The following is a 22717-nucleotide window of genomic DNA, read 5'->3' on the forward strand; positions in this document are numbered from 1 at the left end:
GTGGTGTACTTTCAGATGTACAACATCTTCCACCTTGTCCACAAGGACCACCCATACCAACTCCAGGTGAAAAGAGGGGAGACATCTGGCCAACGAGTGTGGGAGTGGGAGCCCAGAAGGCGGAACTGTCCTCCCTGGCCTCGAGGGGTGAGGCCTGTTCCATCTCCTTCACCCCTTTGGCGGGGGGACCTGCGTGAGGTGAGGGAGAGTGGAGCAGGAGGGCTCCTGGGAGAGAGGCACCCCACCCCGACATCTGTCCTTGGGGAGAATGATGCCCCAGATGGGGTGGGGAGGAAGGGCCTGGAGGGGGAGCTGGAAGGAAGCAAGGACACCACAGGGACTCGAACCCTGACCCAGCAGTGCTGGGTGTGCCACCACCAGTGCCTTTTGCTTTTTCCTGCTCATTTTCTCACAGATTCAAAGGTGAAAAGCAAAACCTGAACGCGGCCATGAGCCGCGTCCAGTAAAAGAAACACCTGCGGCGGCTCCGCGCCTCCCCCTCCCAGGCTCACTCCTTCTGCCCCGACAGCCCTGCCAGGTGCGGCCGGGGGACACACGTCCCCTCAGGCCCACGCTGCCTGCTGTGCTGGTGCTCCTTCCGCTGCAGGAGCCATGAGGTCAGACGGCAAACGAACTGCATATGGTCCTGCCTGTTCTAGCAGTGACAGCTGTGTATGTGCATAGAAATGTCCAGAAAGGTTCAAAGGAACTGGAGGGATGGGTGAGGGAAGGGGATTTTACTACCATTTTGTATCTTTTCCAGGGCTTGGATGTTCAACTCTATGCAGATTATTTTTATATTTAAAGGTAAAAATCTTAAGCTTTTTCATCAGAACAGGAAACCTAAGGACTAGGGGGCAGGTTGAGCACTCCGGCCTAGCTCAAATGCCAGCTGTGACCCAGGTCTGCTGTGCCCCAGCCACGTGGGTTGCACAAACGCCCACCTGCCGGGCTGGCAGGCCTCCTACCGCTCTCCAGCGCCGCTGTGGATCCTTCCCAGGAACTGCCGTTACTTGAACATGAAGTTGGAAGCTCAGTGCCCCCACCGGCCTCTCTCCTCTCCTTGGACTCACCGGAGTCTGAGTTCCGGGGAGGACGGGTCCAAGTCGCCAGGGCCCAAGATCCACGAAGCCCAATCTGGACCCTTAGCCAGTATCTGCCCCAGGCCACCCTCCAAGCCCCCTGCCCACAGCACCCACTGCTCCCAGCCCAGGCTCTGCACCCCCGGGCCCCCGGCGGGTCTGGTGGGAGCAGCTCCCACTAGCTCTGCAGTTCTAGTCCAGGAGTCCTGCCCCGCCTCTCACCGGGAGGGTTCCTGGCCCCTCATGTCAGCCCTGAGGAGTTCAGAAGTCCCTCCCCAGCGAGGCCAGGTGAGAAGCTGAGGCTCACAGAGGGATGAATCCTGCTCAGGGTCACGCACAGTGGAGAACTGGGTCCTTTCTACTCATTCCGAGGATTGAATGCGAGCTGAGCCAGCCCCACTTCTCTCTCACACACACACACACACACACACACACACGAGTCCTATAGTCACTCACACTCATACACACACTGTTACAGTAATACAGTCACACACACACGAGTCATATATAAAGTCATGCACAGACATACTGTCAGTCATACACAGTCACACACAAGTCATTTACAAAGTCATGCACAGACATACACAGTCATACACATACATGAGTCGTACACATAGCCATGCACAGACATACACACACACACGGTTTGTGGACGACCAGATGGGCTCAGAGCCAGTCCTGAAGGCCCAGCCCCCAAACCTCTCACCCGGCTCCCTCCACCCGACCCTCCTCCTGGCCCATCTGCCTCACAGCCTCCCTCCAGCTTGAACCCAAACACACCACAAAGGAGAGGCACTTACTGATTGCAGCAGGAGAGGAACCATGAACGGCCATCTAAGTCCCAACCTGACGATGAAGTAACAAAGCTCTGGCCTTAGAAGGCCTCAGAAATGTGGGAAGGCAGAACATACTCTGTAACATGAGCAAAGAATTATGTAACACGTTAATGACCAGATTCAAGGCTTGTACTGTGGGAACCCCCAAGAGTGAGCTAATAGGGCGGAAGTTACAATAGCTTCAAGGAACCACTCCGCACTCAGTCCATGAGCATGAATAAAAATGGCTGCGTTTGCAGGGCAGTGGGGAACAGTGTACGTAACCGCCCCTGAGAACCATCTGGAGGGCACAGGCAGCGAGCAAGGAGAACAGAGCAACTGCCCTTCCTTCAGCCAGTTGGGCTGCAAACCAAAAGAGGGACTTGCCCAAAGACGTTTGTGACAGCGTGATTTGTAACCACAAAATGCCGTAACCACCGCCCCCCCCCCCCCAAGTGGCTCACAGGTGGCCCTGACAGGCTCACACGCCGGAGTGCCCCAGAGGGTGCCAGCCTGGCGGAACTGTGCCCATAACATAACCTGAAGTGGAAAAGCAAAATAACCACTCATCACAACCGTGTGAAATACAGCGTGATGAGCAGAAAGGAGAAGTAAAAATAGCTTCAAAAACACCTCAACGGATGAAAATAACCCCGACAGGGACTTCGGTCAAATGCAAACAGGACGCGGCCGGGTGGGGTGGGCGCAGGTGCAGGCCTGGCCTGAGGACATCAGACAGTGAATTCCAAGCAGAAAGCCCCGCACAGAGGAGGGCGGTTTGAGCTGCTGGGAATCTCCAGGTTCCAGTCACACTGCAGGGAAACACGGGAACAGACCGTAAGCCGCCTCGGAGAGGTGAGGGCAGCGAGGAGCGGGGCTGTGATCCCACTTCTCATTTCAGGTGCAGCGGGTCTGGATCGGACGGAGAAACACCGAGGCAGGGGCTGGTCCAGAGCGGGACGTGACACGGAGCACCTCGGACTGCCAGGGGACGTGACCAAAATATCATACCTGGCCCTAGTCGGCGCGTGGACTGAAGGTCCTGGGTTCAACTCTGGTCCTCAGTTGCAGGCTCAATCCCCGCCCGGTTGGGGCACGTGTGGGAGGCAACCAATCAATGTGTCTCTCTCGCATCAGTATTTCTGTCTCTCCCCTTCCCTCCCATTCTCTCTAAAAATCAATGGAAAAATATCCTCAGGTGAGGATTAACAACAACAACAAAAATCTATATATTTATCATACCTGAAGCGATGAAAAGGGAACCATAGACTCCAAAAAGCAGGAACTGTACAGGCTGCTTGCTCAGGTAACCAATCATTCATTAAATTAGAAGTAGATTACAATAGTTAAAAATAGTATTTCCCAAACACGTAGAAATTTTAAAGCATGCTTTTAAATAACTAGTCAAATTGTATGGCAGAGCTGAAACCACAAAGCACACAGGACATGAGGACGGCAGATCTTTCCCCAAGTACAGCTGGGAGGCCTCCCGGCCCCTGGAGTCACATCCGAATCTCAAGGTGGCTCCAGCCAGTGCCCTTCACAGCTCAGGGGCTGCCATGCCCTGGTCTCCGCTGGAAACGCTCTTCCTCAGACAGGCCATCCCCCCCCAAAGGGGAGCTCACAGGTCCCTCCTCCACGTGAGGGTTTGTCCTTACTCTCAGGCCACGCTCCTAAAAATCTTAATTCTTTGAGAGAGGGGAGAAGGGAGAGAGAGGGAGAGAAACATCGATGTGTCTCTCCACTCACTGGTGCGTCATGGGCTGGTTCTTGTATGTGCCCTGACTGGGCCGGCTCTAACCACTGAGCTACCCGCCAGGGCTTCGGGCTGCACTTCACTCCGTGTGGCTGTTGCCACAGCGGTGCTAACCTACAGTCTGTGTAATCCCCACCTCAGGCCTGTGCCCCATGAGGACGGGGCGCCATGAAGGCAGGGCCAGCCGTCTTGTGTGCTGTGTCTGCCACGGAGGGCGTTACTGGAGGGACTGCTAGAAGCGGACACTGAGGAAGGAGACAACAGTTCTGTTCCCTTTGCCGAAGGCCCTCACGTGCCTGCCGGGCCCTGCCCACCAACAGGATCCCGACACCCTCTCGGGAGGATGAGCAGCTGAGGCCTGTCCCGACCACAGGGTGACGGTTGGCGCGGCTGCAGCAGGACCACCTTGCGCCAGGGCCTCCCTCCCGAGGCTGCACCTTCCCTTCCTACTGTTCAAAGTATGTGGGTCTGAACATAAATGAAGACTGGGAAAAGGGTAACAAAACCAATCCAAGGAAAGCAGAAGGAATCAATGCAATAAAAGTAGAAATTAATAAATTACAAAATGAAAGCAGACTGTTTATCTAAAGCTGTTTCTTTGAAAAGGTCAACAAAATGCATTTCTTGAAAGTCTACTAAAGGTAAAGAAAAAAAGAAAAACTAGGAATCAGAATAAAATGAGAAAACTACTCAGAATATTAAAATGTAAAAGCATATTTTACACTAATACTTATGAAAAAGGTGATTTTCTTAGCAAATATAACTTTGAAAAATTAACTTATGATGAAATAGAAATATTGACTAGCACAGTAACTCAGGAGAAACGGAAAAAGTTCACAAAGAACCAGTGACCCTCGAGGAGGAGTGGCGGCAGCCTGTGCCGAGGCTGGGACTGGCCTCGGTCCAGCATTTCTCTCCTGACGCGCAGGAGGCAGCTGTCCCCTCACCCACTCAGTGCCCACGCCCCGGGACCAATTTCGCTCAGGCCAAGAGATAGGTTCTAAGACCGTTTTGCCCTCATTTTATCACTGAGGAAACCGACTTCAAGAAATTAAGAATTTTGACCAAAGTCCGATTCTATTAAGTGACAGAGCAGGGAACAGAGGCCAAGCGGTCAGAGCTGTGCTCTTAGCCGCTGCTCTTGACCGTGCCTTTCCGCGTTCTGCCTGACAACGCCCTGAAGTCGACGTGGACCTTCTGATTGATTTCTGTGTCGACAAAACAAAGCTCCAGGCCAGGGAATGGTTTGTTTCAGAAATCACAGGACAGCAAACGATCCCATTAATATTAATACAAACCTTAATATTCCATTAAGATAATTAATCATTAGAAAATGAAAGGAGAAAACCTGAGTCTCATCTCAAGACGCAGAAAAGACATTTTAATAAACCCAACATGTTACTGATGAAAAAAACGCCTCTGAGCAACCCAGACGCCGGCACACCTAACGCGATGCCAGGGACATCACACGCGAAGGGACGCACCGGGCAGCGCTCACCCATTTCACGGTCAAGGATCACACTCCTTTTCCTGCCTCCAGACACCGGTGGTCTCCTCGGGACACCCTCCCTCCCAAACTTTCATCATTCCCACAGCACTGGGAGACTTTTGCCACGTCTGAGTACAGCAGTGCCCCCCATCCCCATTATATCAATTCCTTTTTTTCAAATTTAAATTCTTTATTATTTAAAGTATTATATATGGTCCCCCCCCCCCATTGACCTCTCCCCAGCCGCTCCCACTCCCCAGCACACGCCCTACTGTGTGTGTCCATTGGTTATGCTCATACGCATGCATACAAGTCCTTTGGTTGATCTCTCAACTCACTTTTTAAATGTAAATTTATTTTATGTCCAAGGAACTTATCAAGAAAATGGAATCACAAATTCCCGGATGGGAGAAATTATCTGCAAATCACATATCTGAGGGAGGTTGTCCCCAAACTCCACACAGAACTCCTGTAACTCAGTAATGAAGAGACAAAACCCGAGTTAAGAGTGGTCAAAGGATCAGTGTAGACACTTTTCCAAAGATACAGGCACGGCCGGCGAGCACATGAAGAGCCGCCTGACGGAACGACACGAGATCCCGCTTTCCCGGGCCCAGGGGGGCCGCCATAAAGCCAGGTGAGAAGAAGTGTTGGCGAGAATGGAGACATGGAACCCTCACAGATCACTGGCGAAAAGGTAAGACGGTACAGCTACATTGCAAAGGCTTGGCAGTTCCCCCAAAAGTTAAACACAGAGTTATTATATGGCCCAGTAATTCCTCTCCCAAGTAGATATCAAATCAAAGAGAATTTAAAACTTACGTTCATACAAAAATTTCCTCACAAATGTTTATAGCAGAGTTATAATAGCTAAAGGAGTGGGAACAACCCAAATGTCCAACTGACATTTGCTAAACCAAACGTGGTGCATCCGTACAACAGAGCATGATTCCGTCATAAAAAGAAACGCAGTGCTGTTCAATGCCACAATATGGACGATCCTTGAATTCTTCATGCCAAGTGGAATAAGACGGACACAAAGGACAGGCTGATTTCACTTATACGAGATACCAAGAATAGGCAAATTCATAGAAACAGAGGCCACCAGGGGCTAGGGAGGAAGGGACGGGAAGTTATTGTTCAATGGGCGCAGAGCTTCTGTTTGGGATGATGGAAAAGTTCTGGAAATGAATATTGGTGATGGTTGCACAACACAGTGAAATGCTAAAACCCACTTACTTGCAGTTTAAAAGCATGCATTTTATGTTGTGTAAATATTTCAATTTAAAAAAGAAAAAATAAATTTACTTTAAAAGGAAACTTTATATTACCACCATAAATAGAAAACCAGTGGTTTTTCAAATACATGTTATATAAATACAATATACATAGATATTAGAATTTAAAATGCCCACCAGCAGGCCGCCCAGCTTGTCCTGAGGACCACCGGCAGGACAATCGCCCCTCAGCCACTGATGCGGGCTGCTGGGGCCTATGTGCACCTCCCGGGGCCCTGCCTGGCCCCCTTTTATTTGCTCACAGATCCCAGTAGAGGGTCAGGTGGGAACAAGGCCACGATGCTCGCAGCTCATTGGTAATTAGACAGGTGAGAGAAGCATGAAAAATGGAGTAAGTCACATGATAATATACGTATTAAAGATGACGGGCTACTTATGTGGACACCCCACCAACAGTGCCACTCCATTTCAGGAGCGCACAAATAAGCACAATGCTCACTTAACCCTCATCATATTCTTAGTAAATAATATGATGATACTTTTTAAAATATGGGAAACTAAGGCAGGAGACTGGTCATGATGGAGGCGGGTCCAGTGTGAGAGCAGGTGATCGGATTCGAAAGCTGACAATTTTAGCCAAGAGGCTGCATTACCTCTATTTGGCCCTAACATTGAAGTTCAGCATAATTTACTACACACACACACACACCTTACCATATGTTTCCATCATCTGAACTTTTTTTCTTTTATGAGCAGTAACTGTACCTCGGATAAACCTCATTGGCTACGACGCTGCCAATGTACAAAGCTCGTCTGAACTTTTAATTGAAAAACAGATCCAACCACGATACAGAACAGCAGTCCTAAGAACAGCATAGACGTGCACAGCTTGTACATGCGAAGCCTAAAACCCCTGAGTCTAAACTGCCTGGTGACAATCCTCCCATCTGAATGCACACGGAGGCCAGTTTCTAAATGGAAAGTCTCGGTATTATGATGTTTATGTTGATAATGCAATTCCAATAAAAACCTATTTTATTATAAAGCTAAAATAATTAAACCATTGGGTTGGCCCACAGAAAGACAGGTCAGTGGAACAGACTAGAAAGCTCAGAAACAGAACTTAATGAAGTAGTGGCATTTCAAATTGAGAGAGAAAGAATTACTCAGTAAATGGTGCTGGGAACTTTGGTTAGCCATTTTGAAAGAACTAGATTATATTCTTACCTCATACTGTACAGCAAATTAACTTCTAGACGGATTAAAGAGTTAAACGTCAAAATTAAAACCACAAGGGAACCAGAAGGAAATAAGCATAATACCAAAGGATGAAACTATAGTAAGAAAATAGATTTGATTACAAAACGTAAAACCGTCGGCAAGACCCAACATGCAAATTTAAAGGGCAAACTTCAAACCTGAAAGCTGTTGTGATATGTAAGGGGAGCCACCCTCAACAGAGGTCCCGGGAACTGGAAGCTTAAATGAAGCACAAAGCAGAGTCGGCTAACAGACACAGTGAACACAGCTCACACCATCAAAAGTGCAAATGAAAACGCCGAGACCGTTTTTGCCTCCCAGTCAGCAAAAATGGAAACAAACCGGGGAGAGCAGGGCTGTGGGACGGCTGCTGTGGGGGGCTGGGAGAGCTGAGCTGTGCCCCTGTAGGGGGGGCACCGGGCAACCCGAGTCCAACGCCTTCATGCTGGCCACACCCTCTGAGCCAGTAGCGTCACCGCTAAGGAACTCTCTTAAGGAAATTATCAGATTCATGCACAGCAACGTCTTAGGAAACAGGGAAAAGCACCGCACCCAGTTTCAACAGTAAGTCAGAAAAAAGGCATCACCAGAACACAGAGCAGCGCTGACGGAAAACCAGCCCCACCAGCAGGCTCAGACCCGACTTCTGCGCAGAAAATGCATCGCGGACGGAAAGGCTTGGCGTCTGGCTTCAGGCCCCTTCAGTTCTCCGCTGCAGACAATGAGCCCAGGAAAGGAGGGGCGGCTGGCCCTGACCCGGCCCCTAACCAGAAGGCAGTGAGGGGACGAGCTCGCCCCACCTGGCAGCCCCCAAAGAACCACCGTGTCCCAGACAGGACAGGGTGTTCACAACGGCGGCCTCGAGAGCCTGGATCCAGCAGATCCTGGCCTGCGTGATCTCTGACACGGAGGAAAGCACGCAGTGCATTCTGGCAGCTGTTCCAGCAGGTGTGGACAGGAGAGGCGGTTCAGGGTTGAGCCTGGGGTCAGGCGCTTGGCACCAGAACAGGACTCTGTTCACACATCCGGGTACACAGAACTGCCCACAACAGCAGTCAGCCGCACGGCAGAGGATCAGAATTGCTCCGTCAGTGACATCTCAATGAAACCGGGGCAATGCGAGCATCCCAGAGCAGGCCCCATTCCTCCCCAGCTGGGTAAACAGGTCGGCATGGCTACCAGGACAGTGTGTTTAGAAGCATTGCATCCGAAAGTCCGCTGGACTGGACACGGCCAGCTCCACAGCAACAAGTCACTCTTAGGCGGAGCAAAACCCAGGAAAGTTTTCTGTGACGGCGACGGTCACTAGGACAGGAGGCCCAGACACTGTCACGGACCAAGACCTCTGACCACACCCTCCCATCGAGCACAAGGCCAAAGCAAACATCCGTGAGTAAATGGAAAGGCATACCGTATTCTTGCACAAGAACAAAGTAGCACATCTTAAGGAAGGAGAGGTAAAGTAATGAGGCCTGGCCATCCGTAGCATACACTGGAGCACAGAACTGCAATATTTAAAACCGAAGCCGGCACACGAATAGACAGATCAATGGTAGCAGAGGCATGAGTCAGTACACGGCGTGGAGACAATAGGCTAACTGTCCCTTAGTCACTCATTACACCAAATTCAGTCCAGACAGATCCCAGATTCAAATTTAAAAAACAGGATGAAACATGGGGTTTAACAAAAAGTAATCTTGAGAGGGATTGATGAGTATTTATATATTTAAAATTCTGAACAGCAAAATTTTAGCGTAACAGTTAATAGTCAATGACAAACAGGAAAGTATTTGACAGGGCTAATTTATTTAATATATAAAGAGCTCTTAAAAGTAATGAAGTACACAATCCAAAAGAACTGCAAAAAACTACGATGAAATGTATTTTCACTTCTCACACTGACAAACTGTCAAGTCCAAGAGCACGGGGTCGGTAAAGACGTAAGGAAATGTCAACGCGAACCATTTCCCTAAAGTGCATGCAGCCTGGGGCGGCCAGCATACAGTAGGTCCTCACGTTACGTCGGAGATCCGATCCTACGGAGCCATGTAATGCGATTTTTGCCGTAAATCGGAACCCACCTACGTCCCTCACATGGAGCACATACACAGCAGTAATGAAGTGAAACAATAAAAAATTTAAAAGAAAGATAATTCCTGACCTTTACTTGTGGTAAATAAATAAACATAAAGCACATATGTACATACGTCGAAATGACGGAACTTTTTTTTTATAAATAAATGGGAGATGGTGACGTAACCACGAAACAACATAACCTGAGAACTGCCTGTATTTAGAAAGGCCCTGGGGCTGCGAATGCCCGACAGGAAACTTCCTCCAGTAGCTATGGTTGCCCATGTGCATAAAAACACATACAAATAGCCCTGGCTGGTTTGGCTCAGTGGATAGAGCATCGGCCTGGGGACTGAGAGGTCCCAGGTTCAAGTCCGGTCAGGGGCACATGCCCGAGTTGTGGGCCCGATCCCCAGTATGGGTGTGCAGGAGGCAGCCGGTCAACGATCAATGATTCTCTCTTGTCATTGATGTTTCTCTCTCTCTCTCCCTCTCCCTTCCTCTCTGAAATCAACAAAAATATATTTTTAAAAAACCCAAACACATACAAATACCCAGTAGAGCCTTATATACAGTAAAAATTGCTGGAAACAACCTAATTGCTCACCAAAAGAGAAATGGGTAATTAAAGCATGGATTACAACACAAACGTTGAAAAGCCTAAGGCCAACCATAAATACAGATATGCTGTGAGCACCTAGATGTGTGTTAACGAAATAATTCAAAGTGCAAGACAGGGTATGTGGCAGAGCAGAGCCACTGTGGGTTTAAACATGTGCACGATTCTCAAGAAAGACTCCAGCAACCGGCCCTAACAGCTGCCTCTGTGGGAAGGGGTCCAGGGTGAGAGAAAGATGGCCCTGTGCCTCTACAGCTTTGAAGGAAACAGGTGTAGGCGTTCCTTTGAACACTGTCTACGCCTTTAAATAAGTTGGATGAAAATCAGCAGAGCCTCTGCCCTGGTGTCAGCATGAGGCAGACGGGACCCTGCTTTGACACAGACGGTGGGTCCCCAGTTGTCACACCGACAGAAGAGCAAGGGGGACAGCACACTGACACCCAGGGGCTGAGGGGAGAGGACTCGGGTGGATCCTCGGCCCTGCCGTTGCTGACATTGAGCTCCCGTGACCCTAGGAGCCGAGTAAGACAGTGGGGTTCACACTGTGCTCCGCATTGGGTGGCCTCTGGGGGGAGGGAGCCGCGCTGAAGGCAGAGAGCAGCCAGGGCTGTGCTGAGGGCAGCAGGGAGCAGACGGTGCCCCGCCCGCCCGCCCACCCGCACGCTTCCACTCGGGACTGGACATGCTTACACAGGTGCCAGGTGAGATTTCAACAGACCAAACACAAGATCGAACTAAATGGCACTTTTTTGCAATTGTCACAACTGCTTTCCCAGAATAGTTTGTTTTTCAACCTTCACGGGGGAAAGACACCAGGAAGCAGACTCTGGGCTTGCTTTGTGCTAAACAAGTCAGGCGCCAGCTTATGCCAAATTCTGGTGTGGACAAGGCAGCGAACGGTGTCCGCTGCTCGCCACGGCACGCTCGGAGGCCTGCCTTACCGATTTGCGCAGCAGGAACTCTCAGCCCACCTCCCCAGACTGAGCCCAAGGCCCCAACAGCACGAGGGGGGCGGGGAGGAGGACGGAGCCGTTAGGGGGCTTCCTCGCTGTGAGAACATCAGAGGCACTCACACAAACCTGGCCGGTCCAGCCGCCGCACAGCGAGGCTCTGGGGCCTCCTGCTCCCAGGCTACACCCCTGTACAGCTTGCTACTGTACGGAATTCTCTAGGCAACTGTAACGCTATGGTACGTACCTGTAGATCTAAACACAGAAAAGATACGGTAAAGTGTGACAGAAAAGATAAAAATGGTGCACCTCTCCAGGGCTCTTCCCGTGAATGGAGCCTGCAGGACCGGAAGCTGCTCTGGGCGGGTCAGTGAGTGAGGGTGAATGGATGTGAAGACCCCGGGCCTCACTGCCCACCACTGTCCACTTTATACGCTCTGTACGTTTAGGCTCCACTCCGGTTATAAAACAAGAGGTAGGAAGCACGGAGCTGTGGTAAACGGATGTGCGGGCCGCCGCGGGCAGCATGGCATGCTGTTTTACAGCAAACTTAGGAAGCAGAGAGGGCACACGCTACGATAACGGTGAGAGCGTAGTACTGTATACCAACACGTGCAAGATCAAGCATTACGGAGCCAGGAAAATAATACAGTAGTGGCAGAACAGCGTATCTTGTATGGCTCCATTTTAGAGCAGATAACAACAGGTACCGTGTAGAATGGCCACGGAGGAAAGATGGTGAGGGAATATAAACTGTCATCAGTAGTTATCTTGGGAGAGAAAGTCTAGAAGGACTTTCATCTTCTGCCTGTGTCTTTCTGTAGTGCTTGACTTTTAAATACAAGACCAGTAATTTACAAAGGGATTAAAATAAATTATGCCACACCCTCGCCACATCCCCATCCATACAACAGTACACAATACAGTAACATTTGCAGTAGATTTTGGTCCCTTCGGAAGAGTTGCTGAAATGCAAAGATAAGCAGGGAACAAAGCCACCGTGCGACGTGGACGTAAGAGTTACGGTTGGGTGTCCTCAGCCTCATGACACAAGTAATTTAAAACATTACACTTCAAGAAAAGTATAGTGTGTCTTGGACCTCGTGACGCCTATCAGCGTTTAGCCCGCAAACGTTCAGCGCACAGATGCCAAGAACCCATTGTACCCGTTAAAGTCTCTGAGTCACTGTGAATACATGACACATCAAAGGCAACTGGCAGAAACTGCAGTTTGCTCTGCAGGGTGTTGAGCATGTGAACAGACAACCGCGTGCTCAGGTATGGGAACTTGTACATTTCTCTGGAGGGCAGGCGACAGGGCAGAAGAGAACACTGCCACCCAGTCCTATGACCCAGGAATTCCACTTCTTGGTCCCTGCCCTGAGAAACACTCCAGCCTGTTGCAATGGCGGGTGTGGCTGGTGATGACAGCACAGTACTGTGTGAAACATCAAAAGATTGAAAATGTCCGTCAGTATCAGAACAGCTAAAATAACTCACATTCATGTTAAGAAATACCACGAAGCAGATCAAGTGAGTCTCCCTATTGTTAAATGGAAAAAATAAGTCAATAATTATATACAATACACAATATTTTCCCCACTTACACAGAAAAGAAAAAGAACACAATCTCATTTAGATATGGATCTAAATCATGAGATAAAGGTGTGGCAGGAAACAGCCAACGGGTGACCCTGGGCACGGGTGGGGCGGGTAGTGCCTACCTTGCTGGTCAGGCTGTAATTTGTGTACAGCAACCACCTATCACTCGTATCATCGCGCTCAATGGAATCAGAGAAGCAATGGAAACGTCAACAACCTAACTGTGGTACAGCCACATGCTGGATTCTACCCAGCGACAAACCGGATGAGCCGCACACAGGGCACCGTATGAACCTTATATTAAATGAGAAAAAGTCCAGGGGATTATGCACAACATTAATGCCTTTCCTATAAAGTAAAAAGCAACTACAATTAAAACATGTACTTTACAGAACGCATTAGGTAAGAATTTTCTTAGAGTCGAGTGAAAAGAAGCCAGTGAAAGGAGCCAGTGGAGGGGACGACGGCCTTGGCCAGGGGGAGGCCGGGAGGAAGCAGAGGAATTTCCTGTCTACAGCTCTAGGCTTTATGTTGACTATGAGGTTCAGAAATGCTGACCACACCAGTACAAACATCAAGGAAGCACATAAAAGAGCACGTTATATCATGAACCAAAGATTAGCCCAGTTCTGTGTACTCAGCTCTAACAAGGAGAGAATATTCTTGCCTTGAGAAGAGTATCACAGCTTCAACTTCCTAGATTTTAAAACATAATGGACGATGACAGTCATTAAAGTTCACTGTATTTGATTGAAAATAAAAGTTACAGACTAAAAATTCCAGAAATAGATGAAGGCAGATAATTTTAAGACCTGGAATAAAAGAGCAAAAAACAGTATTTACTCAATAAAACTCTGATATTTCAACTTTATGAGTATAATTTAGATCCGCTCCTGGGTTAGATTCACGTTATTCCTTAAATGGAGAAGAGTACTGACCGTGGTAGTATACACGTGCTTAGCTACTAAAGAAAGTCATCAAAACCCAACACATTTATTGTTGTTATTACATTAATTTCTTAAAAGTCCTTGTATAATAGATACCTTTTGCTCCAGCAATAAAAAGAAAAAATGAGAATAAGTTTGACAACCTCACTGGCGAACACTTACCTTCCCAACTATACGAAAAAATGTATGATCGTTATAAAAAATCAAAATGGAAAATTTCATGTGGTAAGTGGTTAAAGAGGCAAAATGCAGATTGTAAATTAAGTGGTAAAATCAGACTAGCCAGTAATTACAGAAACGCAAATTATGATTACTCAAGTACTTTTTAAAGTAGCAACAAATACTTCTAACATCAAATTTGGCAAAGAGTTCTTGAACATGACACCAAAAGCACAGGTAACAAAAGTGAAAATAGATAAACTGGACATGAAAAGTAAAAACTTCTGGGCATCAAAGGACACAATCAACCGAGTGAAAAGGGAACCTACAGAATGAGAGGAAATATTCGTAAATTGTGTAACTGATAAGAGGTTAACATCCATAATACATAAAGAATTCCAACAAATCAACAAAACATACAAATAACTCTATTTAAAACATGGTCAAAAGATTTTGAAAAGACATTTCTCCAAAAATATACAAATGGCCAACAAGCATATGAAAAGACGCTTAACATCACGAATCATTAGGGAAATGCAAATAAAAACCACAATGAAATATCACCTCGCTCCCATTAGCATGGCTGCTATTAATAAAGCAACAGAAAATAACAAGTATTGGTGAGGATGTAGAGAATCAGAACCCCTGAAAACCGTTGGGAGTGTAAAATGGCGCGGCTGCTATGGAAAACAGTCTAAGTCCTCAAAAGTTAAACATAGAACACACATGATCCAGCATTCCGCTTCTGGGTACCTTTCCAGAATAAATAAGCAGAGTCTCAATAAGGTGTTCGTACACCCATGTCCACAGCAGCGTTAGACACAATAACCGAAAGGTAGAAGCAACCCAAGCGTTCAGTGAGGAGCGAATCAAGTGGTCAGTGACGGATGAATAGTATAGATACACAATAGGTTAGTCAGGTCTTTTAAAAAGTAAGAAATCTGACACAGGCTACAACACAAATGAACACCTCACATTATGCTAAGATAACCAGTCACAAAGGGCAAACACTGTATGATTTCACTTAATATGAGGTGCCTAGAGAAGTCAAACTCAGAAACAAAAGGAGAATGGTGTGTACCCGCGGCGGGTGGTGGGGGGTGGGCGAAGGGAATGGGGAGTTTGACGGGCACTGAATTTCAGTTTTACAGGAAGAAGTTCTGGAGCTTGGTTATAGTCACAACAATGAAAACATACTTGGCACGACTGAACTGTACACTTACAGCGGTTAACCTGATACCTTTTATTGTCTTTTAGCACAAAGTCCCTGCTTACAGCTTAACACTGACAGACACCGTGCGCAAGCTCAGTGGGAGGGAGCCATGCAGCCATCCACTCACGACCTTGAGGGCACGGGCCCTTCGGTGGGACTGCGTTTTCCACAGAAAAACAAGCAGTTTCAGAGCATCCACAGGCCAGAAACCCAGCCGGGGAATTCTCGTGTAAGAAGCAACCCGGAGAAAAGGCCACTTCCGACGTGTTTGTGGACTCTGGGGCTGCAGGGAAACGTTAACAGAAACAAAATTCAATGTAAAACCCGAATAGGCCAGAACGCGCACTGTTACCACTGAAGAAAGGCTCGGATCGGAGGAAGGCGGGCGGGGGGGATGGGCGAGGGAACCAGGAGGGGCCCAGGTCTGAGGCTGGGCAATGAGGAGTGGCTGTGCCCACGCACCCTGATGCCCCCACGTCACAGACCAGAACAGGCTCAGAGAGGCAAGTACTTGCTCCGTCTTTAAGCTGCAAGTGGCAGTCAGGGAGTAGACCCTCCCACCCCAGCTGCCACAGGTCCAAACCAGTTCGGACGGGGAGAAGGGAGCCATGGAGGAGGAACAACCAGGATCCCACTGGGAGACACCCCACCTGCCCAGAGGTCTCCAGTGACCTGTCCCCCTGTGACAGCCTCGGGGCTGACAGGACGCTGCCCCTCCATCCAGCCACAGGGGGGCATCACAGGGAGGGAGCACGCTCTGGGGGCTCCGAGAGGGTGTCAGGCCTGCTGACCCCGCACCCCGACACATCAACAGACTTCACAAACTCCAGTTGGATCACACATTCAAATGTAAAAAATGAAACCATGAGTGCCGCAGAAATTATTAATATTTATATACTCTTAGGGAGGGAGAAACCTAAGTGCTAACGCCAGGTGAAGAAACCAGAAAGGAGGACATATTAACCTCAGAAAAAACTAATTTTTGCGTCTGAGACACATTAAAAAATGAAAAGGCACTATACAAACTAGGAAAAATATTTGCATCAATATAACAAAGGATTATTAATATTCTTAATGTAATCGCTTTTGCTAAACAATGAAAAAATGAGCGATGAAGAGGTGGAGTCCCGTACACACACAATTGCAAATATGTTTAGCCTCATTGGCAGCAAAGCAGTGCTCACACCCACCCTCCGGAAGCCTAGACGCACAATGAGCAAAGGTTTTGTTTTTTTCAATATTTTCTTATTGATTTTTAGGGAAACGAAGGGAGAGGGAGATAGAAACATTGATCAGCTGCCTCCAGGGCACGAGGCTGAAACCTGGGCATATGCCCTGACCGGGAATCAAACCAGTGATCTCGGTGCACGAGTCCACACTCTACCACTGAACGACACCGTCCAGGCAGAGCAAAGGGTTTAATATGATACCTGTTCTGAGAAAAAGGGGAGCCAGGTACCTCACTGGTGAGATGGCTAATTTAGAAATCCCTCCCTAGATGGTGAATTCGCAACAGGAACCTAAAGCCTGACATAGGCATTTCACAGGCAGGAATGCATTCATGTCACCCAAGGAAATAACATCGAATGTAGCAAGTTTGAGCTACAGGGAAGGTCATCACAGCATAACTCCCCAAGAGGAAAAAAACCTCCGAAAGATGCCATATATGTCCTCTAAAAGAGGGTGTTTAAATTGATACAGCCATACAACGGAACATTCTGTCACCGCTACAAAAGATGCTTCAAAATGACCAAAGATGTCCACTTATATTATATGGAAAAGGCTGCAGAACAGAATTTACAGTATAACCCTTTTTTTTCCAATATAACCTTTTTTGTATAAATATGAATATATTCTAGCATGGGAAAAACTAGAAGCAAATATGCCAATGACAATTGTTAATGGAAGATTACTGCTTGTCAGTTTACTTATTTGTAAACCTTACAACGAACTATTTTTACACACGAGAACTGAATGAAGTTTCTTAAAAGAAAGTGAAGGCGGTGCAGAGCGGAGCCCGTAGGCAGCAGGCATAGGCAAGGTGGTGGGTGGAGCAGGCGCCCTCACCCACGGAAGGTCAAGGGCACACTCGCGGGACGCGCAACTTCATTTCTTATTTTGCTGCCTTCCTCGTGCCATCTCCAGGCTGCAGCAGTGTATTCTTGTGCATTAAATATAAACACTCAAAACATGCCGCACGTATCTGGAAGCCTGTTCTGGCATTTCATTTGCAATGACAAGCACTGCTCAACCGGGGGCCACCACTTCCTCCAGAGACAGGCGCACACAGAGGTTAGCCGCCAGCATGACGTCCCTTAACGGCATGGTCAGTAAGAAAACCCAAGGGCGCCCACGGGGGGGGGGGGGGGGGGGGCGGGGGAGGAGTTAGGACCCAAGTCTTTTCTGTAACACGTACCATTCCTGCAGTTTAGTGTGTCCCACTGGGGCACATGGAGCCTCAACCAACTCACTCAGGCTGTTTTCCTTTTTAAAGATAAAATGCTCATTTTTTTCATTCAGTATATATTTATTACTATTTTTGCTATTTTCCTTTTTAGAAGAACTTCCAAGTTCAACCTTTGCTATGCTTAGGCCCCATTACTCTCAATTTGTACCAGATCACCATTTTCTACCATCCACCGCCTCTGGGAGCTCGGAGGCAAGGCTGGAATCAGATCTATGCACTAGGATGCAACACTGTCTTCAACACCTGCGCCCCTCCTGCCTGAGCCAAGGATAACTGAGGGCAAAACAGGAAGCTCCTGAGTCCGAAACCCCCTGGGTTGGGGGGAGGCCAGAGGACGTCAGCACAGCCGTCAGCTGCCCTGCTTCCTGCTCCTCCTATTAACAAGCCCCACTTCAAACCTCTCCCAACGGCAAACATTTATACTCTATGGAGAATGATCAGCCTGCCAGTTGCTAAGCAACAGCACTATTTACAGAGGTATTTATAGCAGTTACCCTTTAAGGTTGGAAGCAAGTTTTGTAATCATCCTATAAAACACAAGAGAACAAACACGTTCTGCAAAGAGGGCAAAGCAGGTGGAGGAGGGCTAGGGTAAAGGAACGGAAAGGGATAAAGGTAGGAAAGGAGGCCTAGACTGTCCTGGGTAACAGAACCGGGTGGTGAGCAGGGAAAGGGTCCTTGAACCTGCCCACAATGGGACAACTCTTGACAGAGCTGAACCCTGGATGGGTGGACAGTGGCATACATAGGAGGGGTCACCAGGACAGAAGAGGCAGGCGAACAGGATACTGAGGACAGCAGCCAGTCCCACTGCTGCTCTCTGAAGTCCCGTTTTGGTCACAGCCCAGCAGAACAAGGTGAAATGCTGCCGCCACTCCCCACCCAGCACCACAATCAGCTTCTGACCACACCTTGTATGGCCAGCTGTTCAGTAACAGCACTTACACAACTACGCCCAAACTCTTGTCATTCAGCAAAAGAAAATGTCAGCCAAAGCCAAACTCTTTAGTAAGATGAGAAGCATGTATGTGCTTAGACCCAAATCCCAGATGCAATCCAGTCTCCCAAAGACCCAAATATGGAAAACACAGGGTACATGTCCATTCTATTCTTAGACCGTTTCCCCTAAGCAAATGGAAAAATAGGTCCTCTTGTTGACCACAGCATTTGGAAACCTAACCAGGTAAAATTCCAGGATATTGCAAAGTACTTCCTCCCCCCGCCCCCGCCCCCTCCCTCCCCCCAACACACACACACATTGACTTCACTGAGTGGTTGGCACATTTTTCAAAACACTCCCAAGTGAGCTGAGGAGAGCCCCGCCCTGCCCACCCGGCTTCAGGCCCACCCAGCAGGACACACTAGTTCTCTTGAGGTTACCAAACTCTATCGAATGACCTCAGTTACTTGGAGCTGTTGAAAAGTGAATTTAAGCCTAAATCTACAATATGAAGATACATTCAAATTAATTGCGAAGGCAACTTGGTTTACAGAAAAGATAAAGGTAAAAAAAAATATAGCAATACAACGATTCTAATGAGTTTAGAGCTCAAACCTTTATTTGTGCTGAAATGGGGAAGAAAAATGATTAGTCACATACATGAGGCAACAGTACTAGTTCTTACCCAACCTATTTCCCCATACATGCATAACACTCTTAATTCCAAGGACAGTCAGTAACCGTGTCACGCCCAAGTCTCTGGTTAAGAACGCAACTATCATGCCAACATATTTGAAAACATTTTTTTAAATCCAGAAAACAAGAATCTCAAAGTCAAAAGTATTGGGGATTTAAAATTTCTAAGGTGAAATTTAAGGAGAAGAGAGACATGGTAACAAAAAGCCACTGGTTACTTTACCAATAGATGCATCTCCAACAAGTGCTACACCGCACCTAGCAAAGCCTCCCACCACATTTTTGTTCTCACTCCCCAAACTGATTTTCGCTGAAAGTTTCCCCTGTAGTAGTGGATCATTTAAAAAGCAAACTTTCAAACTGAAGACATGATAGATGATCTAACCTTGGTACATGAATTGTTACCAAATATTACAGTAATTTTACAGTGACCACAAAAGGTTATTTGATTCTCCTTGTTACAATGACTATGTAAAGATAATCTTAAGCAAAAACTTTTACTACTGACTACAAAAGACAAGCGATTTGTTTATAAGGTACAATATTGACATACAAAATTCCTTTAGAAATCATTTTTCACTTTGCTCCGAATTTTCAATCAGAAAATCTGTGACCAAAAACGAGTTACAAACCCAGAAGAGTAACCCCAAAAGCGTACGTCTAATCTCGTGTACACCAAAATCTCAAATTTTTCCCCCAAATTTAAATACTTTAAAAGCCCACAATTTGAGCATTGAAAGCCTTTTCTCAGACTCAGCTTCACAGCTTCAGATAAACCACTTAGCAGTGAAGGACGTTAATACCCTGCTGCAAGGTTTTGACACCCATCTTTCAAAGCGACTGACACAGGTCTTGGGCCTTCCCCACCTTGCAGCAATGCAAAACAATTTTGCTTTCTCCTCTGCACGAGAGTTCTAAGTGCTTTAGCAAGTTTCCAATGAACTTTTGTGCTTCCAAGCAACAATTCAACTAGCGTGAACAATTCACTAATATTAAGTAGTATTTTCTTTACCCACCAGCTATTAAATTCTCCAGAGCTCTCCCCACCGATGTTTTCTCCAGAAAATCCCCCTCAACCCACATTCCCTACCACCCTCACCCTCTGTAATATAACCCATCCTCTTCTTTTTTCCAACCCACCCCTCCCAGCACCTCCCTTTCCCCAGAGAATTCCCTTCCCCCATATTCCCTACAGCCCCACCCTCTGCCATAGAGCTAATCACCCCTCTTCCCTTTCTTCACTCCCCCCAATACCAGTGTCAAGCTGTACCCTTTCCCTCTTACTACCCTCACCTCAGGGAGGATCCCCCTTGAATACCAAGATTATTTTGAAATCTAATCAAGTAGAATTCAAGTTAAAATACAGCAAGATGAACCAAAGATCACCGCCAGTACCCGACCATTCCCCTCTTTGTAACCTGCGATGCAATGGAAATGCCCAAACTACACCTGCCGTTTCTAACAGAATTTGGACATGACCAACTTGTACCCCACCAGGCTGCACACACTCCAATCATCCCCACCCCAACTTGCTTCATCCAAGCCTTTGCCCAAGGCACTTCCCACAGTTCCATCATCACACTAAGAATTCCTCCGACCAAAGCACAGGCAGGCAGGCGGGTGGGTGGGTAGGTGAGAGGATCACTGGGCTCCATCTGCAAGTTCCATCTACAAGGCATCACTCTCCGTTGCGACATCAACGTTAAAATGTTCTACAGCTTAAGAATCTTCTGGAAGCAAGGTTCGTAGCAGAGAACTAGCATGACAGGAGGCTCAATACAGAAGATGCAGCATCTGAAAACCTCCACCCAAAAAAGGAGGGGTGCCTGCTGGCATTCATGGGCCCGGAGGTTGGTGCTCCAAGATCAAGATTCAAATAAACGCATCTGCTGGTGGCCCGGAGCATCTGATTTGGACTTTAAGATTGCCCCCCGCAGAAGCTCATCTGAAACCTTAACTGAGGGGCTCCTGAACACAGGGCTTCCTGAGCAAGGCCTGGAAACATGCCATTGGAGAACTTCCTCCTCCTAAGACTCTGGAAATTCAATCTGCAGCCATCAACTTAGGCGAGCTCTCTCCTCTGCTACGACTCACACTGGCCAGGGGCTCCATGTCTGCTGGTGCCATCTGGTCGCCGTGAAGAACACTATGGTAACAAACCACGGTCCATGAGGGACTCCCAGCTGGTCCCATCGCTGCGGGCCCAGCCCCGGGTGCCCGTGCAATCCCGCCCTCTCCACCGGCCAGCGACACCAGCCCGCCCCACCCGTCTCGGCAGGGACAGCCTCTCCGTCGAGGTTACCAGCAATACCGACTCCAGCAGGGCCCTCGGCACCTCCCGGGCTTACCAGGTCACCAGAAGCAAGGTTTTAAGTGAAGGGAAACCTCGAGAGAGGTAAAGGGAGGAGGGGCAGAGCGGCTAGCACCGAACCTACAGGGCAAGTCCAAGGGGGAGCACTGCCACCTGGAAAATAAAGCGAGGGTCAGTGTGGTCCACGCCCCCGGCCTCGGCGCAGCAGCCGCCGGGGGTGGCACCTGGCCGCCTCCATCGCTCCTGACCACCCTCACGGCCGACCGGGGCCTGGCCTCACCCAGACCTGGGCTCCGCCGGGGCCTGGCCGGCCCGTTACATACCACCCTGGGCCGAGCCGCCGGCCCGCGGAGCTAAGTTCAATTCCACAAGACCAGGCCTCATCCCCGGGCGGGTGCACACCCTTGGTCTGGAAGAAAGGGGGCTGCTGGTGTGACAAGGTCAAGGCCAGCCCGCCCGGCCACCTGGGCCCGGCACCCACTGCTTCCTCCCCACACTCAGGGCACCCGCCACCCGGTCCCGCCTGGCCTCCCGCAGGGTGGCAACACCCTGCCTCCTCCTGTCCTCTCTGCCTCCCTCCCGAGCCGGGCCCCGCGGGCACTCAGCCCACGGGCGGCACCTCCCTCCCCGAGGCCGTGCCCGGCGCCCACAGGCAGAGCGAGGCCTGGACGGGCGCCGCCGGCCGCCTCGTGACGGCTCCTTTCCACGAAGCTCCCCTCTGGACGGCTCCCCCCACACCTACTCGCCCCCTGAACCTTCCTCCGGGGGCCCCCAGGCCCCCCGCCTCGTCTGAGCCCGCCATCGCCCCACCCGCCCCTCAGGCTCCCCTAAGGCCCTGAGCTGGCCACTTCCTCCCGCACAGCTGCCCCGCGCGGCCCTCCCTGCCGCTGGCTCCTGCCGGACAGGCCACCACCTTTTGGCTTTTATAGACCCGGCCGCGCCACCCTGCACCGCTCAGCGGGACGATTCCTCCACCGCCACCCGGAAAAGAGTCCCCCCGCCCCCCCCCGCCCCGCCCACGTGGCGCCTCCGGCGCGGCCACCGCCCTCGGCAGTGACCCGCAGATGTCAAGGTCACACCCGGGGGGCGGGGGCCACGGG

The 22717-nt window shown here is 49.1% G+C and overlaps 2 long non-coding RNA genes across 2 annotated transcripts; both read right to left on the bottom strand.

Annotated features, from left to right (window-relative positions):
- Positions 1 to 385: 385 nt before the first annotated feature.
- Positions 386 to 10131, bottom strand: LOC118665311. Its single transcript, XR_004970618.1, has 2 exons — positions 2531 to 10131; positions 386 to 1994 (listed from the first exon to the last, which is right to left on the bottom strand). It is a non-coding gene; the product is annotated as an uncharacterized LOC118665311 (long non-coding RNA).
- Positions 10132 to 19201: 9070 nt separating this feature from the next.
- On the bottom strand, positions 19202 to 22492 carry LOC118665312. The gene is made up of 2 exons (XR_004970619.1): positions 21941 to 22492; positions 19202 to 21770 (listed from the first exon to the last, which is right to left on the bottom strand). It is a non-coding gene; the product is annotated as an uncharacterized LOC118665312 (long non-coding RNA).
- Between the last annotated feature and the right edge of the window lie 225 nt (positions 22493 to 22717).

Source organism: Myotis myotis, unplaced genomic scaffold (genome assembly GCF_014108235.1).
Source record: "Myotis myotis isolate mMyoMyo1 unplaced genomic scaffold, mMyoMyo1.p scaffold_m19_p_10, whole genome shotgun sequence".
NCBI lineage: Eukaryota > Metazoa > Chordata > Mammalia > Chiroptera > Vespertilionidae > Myotis > Myotis myotis.